Here is an 11900-nt window from a genome sequence, read left to right as displayed (position 1 = left end):
CTGGCCCCGGCCGCTACGGGGTTCCGCCCACGCTCTCCGGTATTCCGGCCCTTTAAAGGCGAAAAGCCTCCGCTCCCAAACACCGCCCCCAATCCCGCCCCTTCCACACCCCGCACAGCCTCCCCTCCCCCGCCTCGGATCGCACGTCTTCTTACCTGTGATCCTAGCCCTGCAGCAGTGGTCTCATTTCCGAGTCTCTCCGCTCTTTCTTCTCCGCTCTATACTAATTTCCAGCCCATCTCCAGATACGGTAGACACTTGGACTGCACACAGTTCCCCACTTCTTCTTCGAAATGCCAAGCATAAAGTATGCCTTCTTTTCAAGGACTCTCCTTGGAGTGAAGGAAGAAGGAAGTAAACAAAAAACAAAAAACACTAATTTAATCAGGTTCTTCTGATAAAAGTTTCCGTGACTCCGAACCCACCCCACCACGTTGCCAGGCTTATCCAATGTAGCTAGAAATGTGGAACCCTTTGAGAAATGGCTTTTGGCCATATTTGTTGTTCTTCCATTGGAATGCAGGAATCAGTAGGACAGTGGTTACACTGGTCTTCATTTTGGTTATGATCTTGCTTGTTCCAGGAAGGGGCGTTAGTGCCTTTGATCAAATGGAAATAAAACCAAACCGCTGAAAGAACTTCAGGATTTAAAATTTTGTGTTCATTTTTAAAGTTGCACATTTCACTACTCCTCTACCTTCTCCCCGCCCCCCCCGCCCCGCAACACACACACACTTCTCTTTAACCCCTAAAATTAAAATACATGTATATGAATCTCTGGGTAGACTTTCAGAATCTACCTATTACTGGGCCCTCTGAATTGTGATGCTAGAGAAGACTCTTGAGAGTCGCTTGAACAGCAAGGAGATCAAAACCAGACAATCCAAAAGGAAATCAAGTCTGAATATTCATTAGAAGGACTGATGCTGAAGCTTCAGTATTTGTCACCTGATGTGAAGAGTGGATTCATTGAAAAAGACCCTGATGCTGGGAAAGATTGAAGGCAGGAGGAGGAGGGGGGTGCAGAGAATGAGATGGTTAGATAGCATCACTGAATCAATGAACATGAATCTGAGCAAACTCTGAGAGATAATGAGGGACAGGGGAGCCTGGCTTGGTGCAATCCATGGGGACACAAAGAGTCTGACACGACTTAGCCACTGAACAGCCGTAACAAGGTCCTCTGACACGCTTAACTTTGCTAAGACTAATGGGGAAAGCTAGCTAACAGAAAACAAAACTTAGTTTCTGATTTCCAGTTCAAACTTTGTTTCCAAGTCCTTGCTTTATCCGAAAGTGCTCAGTTTTCCTGTCTGCTTTAGAAAAATGACTACAATGGTGGAAATACCTACCTGTATTTGAAGGACCAAGTAGTATGGTGAAAGAGATATTTTGGAAAGAGAGGACCTTCTGAGATCTGCCAAGTCATTAAAAAAAAAGAAAATGTACAAAGAAGTAAGAAAACCTGGGTCATACCTGGCTGATTTGATGCCTGACCTGGGGCCAGTTACTGCTAAATTGCAATTAACTAAAGTTTTTGAGTGTTTTAGGCACTCTATATATTTAAACTCATTTATTCTTCACAACAAACTAAGGAAGTCGCACTATTACCATAGTTTCCTTGAGAACTTTGAAGAACAGAGAGGTTAAAAATCAAGTACCAATAAACAGTGGAGTCAGGATTCTCACAAATTTAAAGGCTTGATCCCATTTTATTAATAAATTACTTTCCTGTTTTCAACCTGTGACTTCATGTTCTTTTCTGTTCATCTGCTTAATCAGCCATCACTGAACTTATACTAAATGTCAGACACTATTCTAGGTGACGGGGACATGGAGGAAACAATTGCTTGCCCTCTTGGAGTTTTTATTCTTTACATGAGTTACATACATTGAATCCTCTGTCCAAAAATAGGAGATACTTATTAAGTTAACTTTAATGTATGTGAAAATCAACTGCAGGTTAATGCCGTCCCTACTCTCAAGGATTCTATTTGGGGAAGGGCTTAGAATGTGGACTCTTACCAAAACCCTCAACAAGCCTCATGCTGGTGGTCCATGACAACATTATGAGAAACATTACCAAAGATAATACTCTAGACCAGAGATAAACTCTAGGACTTTTTTTACTTTTTTGCTTTCAGGTGGCAATAAGAACACTGTGTTTTCCTTCCTTGCAGGAGTATTGGGAGAATTCGAAGAAGATGTCTATATTCTGAGGGAAGTATAATGTAAACCACAAGATTTGTAGATTTCAAATTTTCTATAGCCGATGGGGATTGGATGAGGGATTACAGTGGGGATGGGGAACAGGGAAAATCTATTTGCTGAGGAGTGAAGCTGACTCACCCACCACGTAACACCTGAATTTCCAGATGTCAAGAAGTTGTGTATTAATGCATAAAAGAATATTAAGAAGAAATGTCAAATAAATTAAACCTCAGTGAGAGAATGTCTAAAAAGAATATAAAACAAAGAAATAGGCTGCTTGCCTTCAGGAGAATCGTGTCTGCTGTGCTTTAATATCTCAAAGTACATAAAAGCCTGATAAGGGGTGCTGGCAAACTGAACCCATTTACTTCCCTTCTGAATGGCCACCAGATGCAAAGAGCCAACTCATTCGAAAAGTCCCTGGTGCTGGGAAAGATTGAGGGCTGGGAGAGAAGGGGGCAACAGAGGATGAAATGGTCAGATGGCATCGCTGACCCTATGAACGTGAGATTGAGCAAACTCGTGGAGATAGTGAAGGACTGGGAAGCCTGGCGTGTCACGGTCCAAGGGGTCGCAAAGAGTCAGACGTGACTTAGCAACCAAACAACAAGAAACTCTAATTTAAGGGAAATAGACTATGTCCTAAAGATATTAGGAGCTGACAGATTTGTTGGGAAAGTGAGAATACCAGACTTTAAAATGGGTAGAGATCAAAATTGTTGCCGAGGGAATAGGGAGTTGGTACAATAGGAACAGATTTCTTTGCTGGACTGTATGAACTCCAACTCTCATCCCTGCCCCCATGGCACTTACTGAGGAGTCAGCTTCCCACTCAGAAATATCCACCTGGCTGAGTTTATGCAACCTGCCTATCCCATGGCAATGTGGGACCATAAAAGAAAAGATGCAGAGAAGCCCTGGGCTTCTGTAATGCAAAAGCAAACAACTGGATTTACCACATAACAAAACTATACCATGGAGATAGGTCAGCATTCCAGAAAAGAAGACAGGGTGTTGTTAAGAAGTTTATAAAAATTTTGCTAATTATAATTAGCTATTATAACTATATATTTTTATGTAATTATAACTATATAACATATAAATTATAACTATAATTTATATCTAACTGCTATAAACAGACTTTGGGTATGGGAATGACAGATAGGGAGGGTATTCTGAATAAAACATTATGAGCAATGGTGCGATGGTGAATATGGAGGCAAATGTAGAGAATAGTTTTGTCTTTGACATTTCTCTTCTCTCAAATCTAAAATACTTTCCATGATTTCATCCATTCCCATGGCTTCAGTTGCAACCTGTACTCTGATGATTTGCCAATTTATATCTCTATTATAGACCATGATGCTTATTTTCAGACTCGAAGTAGTAGATTGCATTATTGTCTAAAATTATTTACTTCCTCATCTTGGAAGAGAGTCATACCCGCCAGCTTGTGTACCATGTGACTTGCAATACTCCTTATGGGAATAGACTCCTCCACCCCGCCAATGTTGATGTTACTTTGGCCATGTGACTTGCTTCAGCTTAAACAGGTGTGACATTGGAGGCATCTGAGCAGAAAGGAAGAGTCGCTGCAAGATTGACCCAGGGCATTTCCCCATCATAGCTGCCATCTTGGCTGTGATCTGGGAATGAACAAAGTACACGGCACAGATCTGGGTAGTCTCAAACAGAACTGCAGCAGTTAATACATATTCTAAGCAAGAAACAAACTTTTGTTATGGTAAACCAATAAAATCTGAGGGTTGTTTCTTATCACAGCCTAACCTAGTGAAAAATTATTCTCTTCTATTTTTTATTTGACACTTCTTTTCATTGTCACTTGACAACTAAAATATTGCTTGCCATATCAGTAAACAAAGGATATTGCAGCCATCAAACCATCACTTTAGAGTCACCTGGATGGTAAGCCCAAAGGGCGTTCAGGATACATACAAAGGAGCTGCCCATCGCCAAGCTCATCTAGCAGCCAGCTGCTACAGCCACACCAGACTGTGCAGCCGAGAAAATTCAGGATGAGAAAATACAAGCTACTGGCCCTAGATAGCTGAGGAGCATATCAAAGGAATGACTGAAGTGAGCCCAGACTCTTACATCTTCTCAAACGTAGAAAAGCACTAAATTCCTTAACTTGAGATATTCAGGTATCTTTTATTAACAGTAATTTTTTGATGTTTCAACTACCTGGTTATGTTGCCAAAAACTCCTATATGTCCTGGCTTCCCCCTTCCTCTTCAGGGCAGTCTTTCAATGTATTTGAGATGATATCTCCCAGACTTGAAGTTCTGAGAATGTCCACTGATAAAACATGACTCTCATCTTTTAGGTTCTGTGTTGTTGTTGTTGTTGTTTTCAGCCAACTCACTCTAAACCCCAAATGTCTAAACTCAAACTCATCATTTATTCTCTTAAATCAGTCTCCTCTTTCAAGTGTTCCTTATCTCAAGGATTAATTTGACTGACAATTCTAATATCTTCCCTTTCCCTAAGAGGCTACACCCACTGCACATGTCTAATATTTAACCGAGTGTTGTTTTATGTGTATGTGTGGATGTGTCTGTCCTCCATCTCCAATCCTCACAGCTTCTAAAATAAAGTCAGACTCTTAGGCATGACATAAAACATCTTCATAATCCTACTCCAGCCTGTCACTGTTTACAGTTGAATAAATAAATAAAAGAAGAAACAAGACACCTAAATGAACACAGAGTAAGATTTGAGACCAACGTGAGGTTATTGTGTATAAATAAAACCCAGTCTGATTACAGATGGACCTTGAAAACTATGAGCCTTTTAGAGGAGAGTCCAACCATATTTCCTTTGACAACTAATATTCTCATGGCTTGGACAACTCAGACTGTGCAAAGAAAATCTGCTCTGGACTGTCAGGAGACTTTGATGGGCCATGTTATCTTGAGCAAGTCTCCCAATGTTGCCAAGCCTATGTTCTCATCTGCAAGATGTTAGTTATACCTGTCCTGTGTGCTTCCCAGGGTTGTCGTGGAGAACAGATGAGACCATTCTTCTAGGAGCACTTGGAAAACTATGAAACTTGCAAAATATTTTAAATTTATTTTTAAAAAGTAATTATTGACTTTTTTAGAACTGGGAACCCAAAGCATGCTTTTGTTTTCATTTGTTTGTTTATTTGCCTGTTTTGCTATTTTTGATCACCCTGTGTGACTTAACAGGATCTTATTTCCCTGACCAGGGGTTGAACCCAGGCCCTTGGCAGTGAAAGTGTTGAATACTAATCACTCCACCACCAGGGAACTCTTCAAACTGCTTTTTAATGAAGTCCTAAAGGAAAGATTCAGAAGTCTAAAGTCAGAGAATAATTACCAGACTTATAATTTTAGAATAAAAGAGATAATGTTACTAGCTGTAAACTGAAGGGGAAAAGAGGAAGAGAGGGAATATGGCAATTTTGGGGATATCAAGCAGCTTTGCCCAGAGGTGTGAAATAAAATGGAAACTGAAGGCAATTAAAAAAAAAAAAATCTTTTTTTTTTTTTTTTGTATTTTGTATTACCAAAAATTGTGTTCCTAGGAGAAAAGAGACTTAGTTTACCTAACATGTGGCCCTGAGACTAACTTGCTATATATGCATGATGTGTTTTGATTGAAACATTTAAGCACATTGTCTTTTCACTCCATAGAGAGGTGAAGGAAAGTGAAAGTCGCTCAATAGTTTCCAACTCTTTGCGACCCCGTAGACTATACAGTCCATGGAATTCTCCAGGCCAGGATACTGGAAGTGGGCCGTTCCCTTCTCCAGGGGATCTTCTCAACCCAGGGATCGAACCCAGGTCTCCCATACTGCAGGTGGAATCTTTACCAGCTGAGTTATCAGGGAAGCCCAATAGAGAGGTGGTGACCCTTAAAAGATGTCTGCCTGGCACTTTGCAAGGACAAAGAATGCTAGGTGTGCCAGTTAGCTGCAGGAGATGATGCATGTAGCATTCTGAGTAGTAGTTGCTTAAAGGGGATTTTTAAACTATAACTCATTGTCAGCTGCCTACATTATCCAAAGTTTTAAAGTATATTCATCATCGTCCTCTCCTGTCAGAGATTAGGATCTATGACCAGGCTCTATCATTGAGTGTGAACAAGCAACTTATTAAACAGGAAATTGTGTCATTAGTAATTGAATTGGCATTTTATGATGCTATTAAAGAACCAGTGTTCTATACCCTACATTCATCTTGAGGGTAAACAAAATTTGATCTGTTCAACAGGGCACGTATGCTCAGTTGCTAAGTTGTGTCTGACTCTGCGATCCCACAGACTGTAACCCACCAGACTCCTCTGTCCATGGGATTCTCCAGGCAAGAATACTGGAGTGGGTTGCCATTTCTTCCTCCAGGTGATTTTCCCGGCCCCAGGGATCTCTTGTGTCTCTGGCACTGGTAGGTGGATTCTTTACTACCAAGCCACCTATGGTAGCCGGTAGTATTATTCCAGAGATAATTCAATTTTGACTCAATATTGGGTGAATTAATATTTATGAAATATTCCAAATAAAATAATTACTTAGATTAGTAAAATAAAAGTCATGATTTAATGTATCCAATCATGATTCATTTATAATCGAACATTTTTAATGGGGCAAGGCAATTGTTATTTTATTAACCAATGTACATGTAATCAGGTAAGGGGTATAACAGTTGTAGAAATCCTCAGTGATATTTTACACCTGGAGAGATTTCATTCCCCAAATATCTGTCTGTTATAATGTGCTACGTTATATCAAGAATGGATAGAAAATAATGAGTCTTTCATTTACCAAGTCTGAAACGAGTTGACCTGGAATATCCAGGAACTCAAAGAAACTGTTAGTAATAATCCCTCATTATCTCTTATTCATACCTCGTAATTCACCCCTCCAGGGCAAGGCTTGGGTAGAATGGTATAATAAGTTGAGCTGATCAACTCAACTCAAATTCAATTTTTGACTCAATATGGGTGAATTAATGAGTTTCTTTTCTCTACTACCCCTTCTTTCTCAACTCTTTTATTAAGGACAACCATGTCATTTTCAATGCCATACATTCATTAAGAAAGGCATAGAATGTAGCCCTCCTTCAGTTTAAAACTTCTGATATGTACCCTTTCCTCCTTTCTTCTGATCACACTTGTTGTCTCTTTTATCTCTCCTCTGCCCTTTCTCCTCCTATTTTTTTTTTTTTTGTTTGTTTCTTTTTTTAAGCAGTTCCTTCCTTCCTTTCTATTGTGATATAGGGCAGAATTTGAGAGTGACTGATGGAGCTAAACTCCCTAGATATAATTCCTATACCTGCCATCTATTAGCTGAATAAATTAGTCTTGAGGATTTCATTTTTTCTTGCTCAAGGTATTCTTTCTTTTTCTCCTTTCCATTTTCCTGTTCTTCAGCTTTTTTCTCTAAGAGTTCTAGTCTCCTTGAAAGATATGTACAAAGATCTGACAATCAGGGGTGATCATTGAGTATGGTTACTTGTTGGCCTTTCAGTCAACAGAATCAAAAAAACGATTGTATCTTAGATCTCAGTTTTATGGGGGCTTCCCTGGTGACTCAGATGGTAAAGAATCTGCCTGCAATACAGGAGACGTGGGGTTCAATCCCTGCCTTGGGAAGATCTCTTGGAGAAGGGAATGACACCTCACTCCAGTATTCTTGCCTGGAGAATTCCACGGACAGAGGAACCTGGTGAGCTGCAGTGCATGGGTTGAAAAGAGTCAGATATGACTGTGCAACTAACGCACACACATACCCAGTTTCATACATTGTTCAAAAGTCAAAGCAATATGAAAGGGATATATTCCAGAAGTCATTCCCATCTTTAACTCCACTACATGTGTTCAGTCACGCAGTACTGTTTGACTCTGCAATGCCTTACTCCATTGTTTACAAGTCATTTAAAAATTAGTTTCTGATTTAATTTTCCTGTATTTTTGTTAGCAAAAGTAAGAAAAATTCACAGAAATCTATTAGATATACACTAATTTCCTCATTCTTTCTTATAGACTCTTGTACACGTAGTTTTCTTTTTCCATTTAAAAACATATCATGGAAATTACCTCAGGTTATATCACAAAGAACTTCCTTATGGTTATAAACACTTCATTGTGTAGATGTCTCATAATTCATTCAAATCGACTTTGAAGGATGGAAATTTAGGTTGTCTCTAAAAGCTTGTATTACAAAGAATAATATGGGAGTGAATAACCCAGTGCAAACATTGGCTTTAGATTTGTGGAGGGATCCTCAGTCTAAATTTCTGGAAGTTGAATTGTGGAAATGCACATGTGTTTTATTAGATGTTACTGAATTCCCCTCAGTGGAGTTATAGCTTTCCTACTCCTACTATCAAATTTGTGTTATCAATATTTTTTATTTTTGCCAATCTGAAAGGTAGGAAGAGATATCACATGATAGTTTAATTGCATTTTTCATTTATGTAAAGTTAAGCATCTTTTTCGTATAGTCAAGGCTATGGTTTTTCCAGTAGTTTTGTATGGATGTGAGAGCTGGACCATAAAGAAATCTGAGCACTGAAGAACTGATGCTTTTGAACTGTGGTGCTGGAGAAGACTCTTGAGAGTCCCTCGGACTGCAAGGAGATCAAACCAGTTAATCCTAAAGAAAATCAAGCCTGAATATTCATTGGAAGGACTGGTGCTAAAGCTGAAGCTCCATTCCTTTGGCTGCCTGATGCGAAGAGCCAACTCATTGGAAAAGACCCTGATACTGGGAAAGATTGGGGACATGAAGAGAAGGGAGCAACAGAGGATGAGATCATCGACTCAATGGCCATGAGTTTAAGCAAATTCTGGGAGACAGTGAAGGACAGGGAAGCCTGGTGTGCTGCAGTTCATGGAGTCACAAAGAGTCGGACATGACTGAGCAACTGAACAACAAAGCATTAGGACTGTTTTGTTTTTCTGTAAATTCATCCTGCCTTTTGCTCATTTTTCTGTTGGGTTTCAGTACATTTTCCTCTCACTGTTAAGGGCTCCTTATATTTTACTGAAAATAATTTTCTATTTGTAATATAAATTGCAATTAGTTTCTCCTAGTTTGTAATTTGTATTTTGACACTAGATTTAGTCTTTTGCCATTGAGGTATTACACACATGCACACATACATATGTATTTTATTTATCCAACTTAATAGTTTTATTACTTCTAAATTTGGAAAGATTTTTCTTGTATCTGAATGATAAAGGAAACAACCAATGTTTTCTTCTAGTATTTATATGACTTATTTATTTATTTGTATCTTGGATCAATTTAGAATTCATTCTTGTATAGATATGAAGAATGAGTACAATTTTATTTTACTTTTTTTCAGATTGCTATCCATTTGTCTCACTGCCACTTATTTAAAATTCCATCTTTATCCAAGTGACTTGAGATGTCACTTTGATCTTATTTTAAGCTTTCCTATGCATTTGTTATTTCTGGGCATTCCCGCTCCCACCCCAACACATTGTTGTGCATAATCATGTACCATTACTACACTTTACATGAGTTTTATAGTATGTTTTAATATTAGTGGGGTTAATCTCCCCTTTTAACCTATTTTTTTTTCAAAATCTGTATTGTTATTTTTGCATATTTATTTTCCATGTTCCTAGTCCCAGGAATCTGCTGGAAGGAAATAGTCCAAAATGTAAAAAAATTCTAATGAAACAGAAACAAGTGCTAGCTCTTTGAGAAATAATCTAGAACTAAAATCTGACATCTAGTGTTTCGTGCAGTAACTGCATGGTACTAACTAACGTCCGACAGTCCTATTGCATTATAAATAATGCCTTTTAACAGTTTTCAGTTGAGTATTGTATACTCAAGCAGCGTTGGAAATGCGTAGATCTGTTAGAGGGAGAGAAAGCTCCACCTCAATTAGTAAGAAGGGTAACTCAATGTAAGCTATTCTTGTTTGTAACTTTTAAAATCACAAGAGCCTGAATAAGGAGGGGGTGAGCAAAAGTTCATTCAAGAGGTGAACCAACTTAGAACAGGGCTGGGAACATACATGCTACCAGCACTGCTGAGGTTGGAGGGGCTAAAGAAAAAAAGGAGAAGCTGGGAGTGGCTTCTGTCTCCTTTTCCTCTCATTGCCAGTTACAGTAAGATCAGAAAAAGCAAAGTGCTGTCAGCAATTGGGTTTTATAGTTGGAGCCAATATTTCTACCAGAGATTGAAAAACATGGGTGATTAGAAACCTGGGGGAAAGGAAGCTAGCTAGCTAGACTGCATTTTTCTTTCTTTTTTTTTTTAGGACTGGCCGCTCAGTTGATAAAGAATCCTGCAATACAGGGGACCTGGTTTCGATCCCTGGGCTGGGGAAGGGAATGGCTACCCACTCCAGTATTCTGGCCTGGAGAATCCCCATGGACAGAGGAGCCTGGCAGGCTACAGTCCATGGGGTAGCGAAGAGTCAGACGAGACTAAGCATAGTACAGCACAAAATAATTCTAATGCTAACATCCCAGCTAGAAGGGAGAAATCACCTTTGAAGGTGGTGTGGTGTGATTCCATCAGTTGTGTTTTACTTTCAGTTTTAATTTTTCCCTGCTCCTAGTGAGACCAAACAAACTGACACGTGGGAGTTTGTAGGAGAAAGGCTTACTGCAGGGCTATGCAAGGTGGTTCACACCTTAAGAAGGTCCCAGCTCCTCAAAGTGTTTCAGCAAAGCACTTTGAAAAGTCAGGTGAAGTGGGGTGGGTTGCAGGGTCAGCTCCTGCACAGTTCTCCGATTGGCTGATGGCGAGGGAACAGGGTGGTGTCACATGGGTTAACATCAGTCCTTAGGCTCCAGGAGGCCTGGAGCTATGTGTTCACAGTTGTCCAGTAGTTAACATCTTCCATTTGGTGAGGGAGGGGGAGTGGTTTTGTATCTGCAAAACAACTCAGGAAATGTACAGCAAGTACTATTATCTAGGTACTTCAGAGAGGAGCTAAAGGCCTGTTCCCCTCCCCCCAAAGGTCCCATAGGGTCCTGCTTGGTTACATTACAGTTTACTGCAATTAGGGAAAACTAGGTATTATCACAGACAACTGAAAGACAGGTAATTTATAGCTCTTTCATGTTTTTGTCAAAATTTCAATCACCAAACAAAAATTCATGACAGAATTGCAAAGTGAGTAGAAACAAAGCTTGTGTTGTTGGATGGATTCTGTTCTAGAGGATGTGTAAATGTCCTCCAAACTGCCCTGTCTTATCCTGCTCCCAAACTTTGAGCAGACTGAATTCTCTGTTTCTCCTCTGTATTTCTTCTCAGTGGGTCTGGTGCAGAGAGAACTCTTACCCTCACTCAATGCAAAGACAATTGCAAAACCCAGTCAGCATCCACCTTGAGCAGACAAGCACACATCTCACGGTAGCTGAGGATGTTGTCTCTACTGAGTCCCCAAAGAGTTCCAAGCTGCTCGAGAGGCCAATAATAATTGAAAGTACAGGCCTCATGGGACTTCCCTGGTGGTCCAATGGTTAAGACTCCGTGCTTCCAAAGCAGGGGGCACAGGTTTAATCCCTGGTTGGAAAACTAGATCTCACATGCTGCTACTAAAACCTGTCATGGCCACAAAAAAAAAAAAAACAAAAATGTACAGGCTTCAGAATCTGACAAACCAGGCTCTGCTCATGACTTAAAATCTGCATAACTCTTGATGAGTCATTAA

The sequence above is a fragment of the Cervus elaphus genome, chromosome 7 (genome assembly GCF_910594005.1).
Source record: "Cervus elaphus chromosome 7, mCerEla1.1, whole genome shotgun sequence".
Classification (NCBI taxonomy): domain Eukaryota; kingdom Metazoa; phylum Chordata; class Mammalia; order Artiodactyla; family Cervidae; genus Cervus; species Cervus elaphus.
This window is presented reverse-complemented; position numbering follows the sequence as displayed.